Raw genomic sequence first — 5,546 nt, forward strand, 5'->3', positions numbered from 1 at the left:
GGGGGAGGGTACAGGGGTTTATTCTTGTTGTTTTTTGGTTTTTGGTTTTTTGGGATTTTTTTGGAGGGGAAACTGGGAAACGAGATATCATATGACAAGTAAATAAAGAAAATATCTAATAAAAAAAACAAGTATCAATATACCCCCACTAGGGCAGCCAGATTTGGAATTTATTTCAAAGCCTGCAGGGATGGGTTCACTGAGAGATACACTCAGCTGTTTATGGCACACCCTAAGCCTTCTTCAAGGCTCTTGGACACTCTGTGTTTGACTGGGATACAGTCAGATCACAATGTCAGGACAAGGTTGTCCACATCAAACAAGCAAATCAGTTTAAATGATGAGCAAGAACAAGTGAATCTCTGGGAGTTCAAGTCCACCCTGGTCAACAATGAGTTCCAGGCCAGACAGGGCTTTAGTGAAATCCTGTTTCAGAGAGAGAGAGAGACAGAGACAGAGACAGAGACAGACACCTAGGGACTACAAAAATGTCTCAATGGTTAAAAGCCCTTGTTACTCTTGCAGAGGACATGGACTTTTGCAAGTACACTGCACCCATGTGGAGGTTCACAAGTGTCTGTAATTTCAGTTCCAGAGAATCCATCACCCTCTTCTGGCTTCCATGGGTACTGCACACATATGGTACACATACATACAAGCAGACAAACACAGATAACATTAAAATAAGTCCTTTTTAATGGAAATTTTGAAAATCTCATTAATGGATTAAGGCTTCATGTAATTCTTTAATGTGAATAGGGGCTAGGGAAATAACTTAGACGATAGAGTGATTGCCCTAGCCTGCATGAGGTCCTGTGTTAGATCTTCCATAGTATATGAAATTGGATTTAGTGGCACATGGCTATAATCCCAGTGACTACAGGTACAACCAGAAGATCAGTAGGTCAAGACCATCCTTGACTGCATTTTAAATTTAATACAAGCCTAGGCTGCCAGGGTCTCTGCAGTTTAAAGGAACAGATAGAAGAGAATCTCCAAGAGGAGACTCTGCCATCTTCAGCTCATATCTCCTGTATGCTCTCTACACCAGCCAGTCCTTCATCCCTTCCCCGTTGGCCTTTCTCCCTGGGATTTTCCTGTTAAAAAACAAAGAAAACAAAAAGAGAAATATAACTTGCCCCCAAATCAGAAGTATGTGGTTTTACTGGGATATTTACTACTCTACCTAAACAAATATGATACGTCAGCACTAATGCATGTATTACAATCGCCAATGCTTATTCTGTGCTAACAAAAAGAATAATTCTGAGTTGCTATTTTTGTACCATCCAGTAAATCGATTCTCTTCTGTATCAGATTCTCTTCCCAGTGCTTTGAACACTCCTGTCCTGGGGGTTCTTTCTCTTCTTAGGACACCTCCAGGTTCTCCTGCCAGACTCAGATCAGCCAGCAAGTTTCTGGTTTCTTGAGCCCTCAGTTCTGGCTTGATTCCTGACCCCTAGGAAATACAGTGCTGCTTCTGGAATCTTCCTCCATCACACGGGAGTGGTCCTGTAAGAATATCAGCATCTGGAAGCTTTTGAATGTCTACATCCTCATACCTGGTTTTATGCTCCTATCAGTCAGTTTAAGGCTCCTGATTCTTCACTTCTTCCCATCAGAGAAACCAAAGGCTGATGAGTCACCCTTTGGAGCTGTAAAGTATTGCTGGGGAGACTTAGGACAGTGTTTCAGAAGCAGTAGGAATAGATGCAGAGATGAATTCTGGGCAATAATTCACAGATTAAGCCATTGTCTACTGCATGCCACACAATTTATCCTTCCATTCAGTCTTTATCTTTAGCACTGTGGCCTAGACATTAATTATCTGTATTCTTTAAGATTTATTTTTATTTATCTGTGTGAATGTATGTCACATGAGGGCAGGACCCAATGGAGGCCAGAAGAAGGAAATGGAATCCCCTGGAGCTAGAGTTTCAGGTCATTGTGAGTTGTCTAAGATGGATGCTGGAAACTGAACTCGAGTCTCCTGGAAGATCATCAAGAGCTCTTAATCTCTGAGCCATCTCTCCAGCCCTAACCATCTCCATATTAAAGGAGAAAACTGGGGCTCTCAGGAAAGAGACTTACCCCTGCACCTCAACGTGGATCCTTTGGGGTTCAGATTTCTTCTCAATACCATTCTCCACTGGAAAGACTAGAATATTCTATGCTGGGAAGTTTGCCCCATATGATCTGCTTTCTACTTTAGCATATACCCTACAAAATGCATACATGGCTTAGTGCTTAAGAGCACTTGCTGATCTTGAAGAGGATGGAGGTTCATTCCCAACACCTGAATGGTGACTTACATACATCTATAAATCCAATCCCATGGGATCCAACAACACCCTCTTTCTGACCTCCATGGGCACCATGCTCATGTATGGTACATGTACATACCAGCATCCACAAAAAAAGAATTCATATATATATATATGAATAAATAAACAAATTTTAAAATGCACACAGTCTTATTCTAGTACTACCTCACATGATCCTCTTGCCTAAAAAATGGAAAGGACAAATCTGCCCTATTCTTAGACTAGCATCATGCAAAAACTAGACAGGGTAGAATTTGTACAAAGTTAACATTGTTCTCAGAATCCTCTTCAAGCAGGAATACGCAGCTGCCTGGTGAAGGGTACTTAGTACCCCTCTGCTTTTGGGATAGACAGAGCCTTTTTACCGAAGAAGTTCCTAAGGTGGCATCAGACTATTAATGGGAAAAACATTTACTTTAGATTACTAAGACTGTAAAGTAGATCAGAGGCCCTCTATGACTGGCTATTAGAGATGTTAATTAAATATTAATAATATCTAAATTAGCATAGTGAAAGCTCAATTCATCAATTTGTTCTGGTCTGTTTGTAAGGGTGAAAAGAGATAACTCCAAATGTCCCTGAAGAAAGATGCTATGTGGGTCAATAGAAAGATGACGGAACACTTGATTATGATTGTGGTAAACTTTTTATTCTGATTTTATTTAAAGGTACTTGTTGCAGCACCTCACCTTAAATCATTTACCACAGTCAATATGCTGGAGTGCCATGCATTATTCATTGTTACCTAATGAAAAATTTGCCAACGTACTTCCATGCTGAATGCCCAATTGATTAATTGATTACTTGATTGTTACTTCCAAAAAGTAGGAGCTAGACTTCATGTGGAGAATGGGGCGGTGGAGGATGAAGTTCTAGACATCCTCTATTGCTCTCTAGGCTGCTAAAGGACCTAGACTTTTCTATCCCTTACAATGGTATCTTCTTAACAGAGCTAATTTTAGGCTTCATGGCAAGTAATTGAGAGAAATAATCGTATCTTCCACTGAATCGGCTAAGCAACTGCCTGCTTCTCCCTAGTCCTGTGGAGACGCCAGTATGAAGCCTATGGCTTCTGGATGGTTATTGTGTTTTATTTTTATGGTTAGTAACAATTATTTATCTCATTTTTTTCCTAAATATTTATTTACATTGGTGTTCTGCCTCCATGTATGTCTATTAATGGTGTCAGATCTCCTGGAACTGGAATTATAGACAGCTGTGAACTACCATGTGGGTGCTGGGACTTTAACCTTGGTACGTTGGAAGAGCAGCCAGTGTTCTTAACTGCTGAGCTATCTCTCCAGCCCCCTCTTTATCTCATTTTTTAATAAATAGAATTTATTTATTTTTCTTTGTATACCTGTTTGTGTGCGCACAGGTGAGTGTAGGTGCCTACAGAAGCCAGGAGGAGGCATCAGGTTCCCCTGGAGCTGTAATTAATACAAATCGTGAGCCTTGGGTATTCTGCAAAAGCAGCAAGTGTTCTTAAGTGCCGAGCTAGCTCTCTAGCCCCTCTTTATCTCATTTAATTGTGGGGAAGTCTAGAACAAGGAAGGCAACTGCAACTGATGTATTTTCAAGTATAAAGGAGACTGGTTCTTTAGACTTAAAAGGAGATCCGTTCACCAGAAGGGGCCTTCTAGCTATCTGAAGCTCATCCCCACTCATCCATGTTTGGGTAAACATCATTCAAAAAGAAGTCTGCAGTTTTTACATTCTCTCTCTCTCTCTCTCTCTCTCTCTCTCTCTCTCTCTCTCTCTCTCTCTCTCTCTCTCTCTCTCTCTCTCTCCCCCCTCTCTCTCTCATCTGACAGGTCTGAATAAATATCTCCCTGAGAAGTTTTCGTTTTGGTCTGCTTTAGTGAACGTTAGTCTCTCTTCTAGGTATGTCCTTTGCACTTCCTGCGGATTAGTGAACAGATCTCTTTATAGGACTACATCTGTCTCTCTCTTCCACAATCTGTCCTACCCTAGGGGGAGGGCTGGCGGGAAAGGGTTAAAGGTTTTCTGGTCGAAATAGCCCAACAGAAGGGGCCCGGCCCAGAGCTGAAATCTAAGTCTAATGACCGCTGCCCTTCACCTCGCTGCTGTCCACAGGCCGGACCTGCGGCCCGGTGGGGGCCGGGACCAGGACAGGACACAATGTTCTTCGTTTAACATTTGAACTTCTCCTATCCGAGGCAGCAGGCCGTTTTGTCCTGGGGTCGCTGACCCTCGCTCCCCCATCAGCTGCCCTGAAACCTTAATTGAATGACAGATGGTCATTTTCGGGGGCGCCAGAAGCTGCGCCGGCCAGCGGAGGGACTCAGGCCGGGGCAGCCTTGCTTAGGCTCTGCCTGCTGGGGGTGGGCGGCCAATGCGGCCGGCGGCCTGCAGGGCCTGGGGGCTCGAGGTGGGTCACAGCGGCTGCACACGCTGCCTTGCCGGGCTCCAGGAGGAGGTCGCGGCCTCGAGGGCCGCTTCACCGGGTCCTAGCGCCCCTGGCTGCCTGCCAAGCGAAAAGCTCCCCGCAGTCCGTGAGCCTCCGGTCCTCCATTTCTAGGCCAAAGGCTGTGACGTCCTGCATCCTCAGAAGACAGGATCTGGCACGTGTGCACCCTACACTAAGATCCTAAGGCCAAAGGGCTCAGGCCGACCAGACCACGCAGAGATCTGTAGAAGGGTTTGATCCTGAGCCGTCGGCTCTGCTGACTCTACCTCCAAATCTGCCTTTCCCAGATAGAAGCCTCGTGGGCTTGGCAAGTCCCAGGTGGGGCTCATGTGCTGCCACCACTCTATTGTGGAGAACTCTCAGGACTCCCTGGTTTTCCAGAGATATGTAGGTAGATAGATGATTGACAGATAGGTAGGTAGTTAGATAGATAGGTAGATAGATAGATAGATAGATAGATAGATAGATAGATAGATAGAGATCCCAAAGATTCCTGGAGGTACCAGGACCCAACCCCGCGGCCTCCGCCGCCCGCCCGCGTCCTAGTGTCCTATTTCTTTAAAATAAAAGCTGTGAGCCCTACAATTACTGGGATTACAGTGAGCGGGTATTGATCTGCAGCCTGCCTTGTAGGATAAAGCAGACTGGCGGAGGCAGACATGCTGCCCAGCCGCCACCCCTCCACCTCCTGGTCCTGCAAAGCTCTTTAAAAAAAAAAGAAAGAAAGAAAGAAAAGAAAAGAAAAGAAAGAAGGAAAGAAAGAAAAAACACAATTCTAAATGTTTGATTTC

This window comes from Mastomys coucha, unplaced genomic scaffold (assembly GCF_008632895.1).
Source record: "Mastomys coucha isolate ucsf_1 unplaced genomic scaffold, UCSF_Mcou_1 pScaffold23, whole genome shotgun sequence".
Taxonomy (NCBI): domain Eukaryota; kingdom Metazoa; phylum Chordata; class Mammalia; order Rodentia; family Muridae; genus Mastomys; species Mastomys coucha.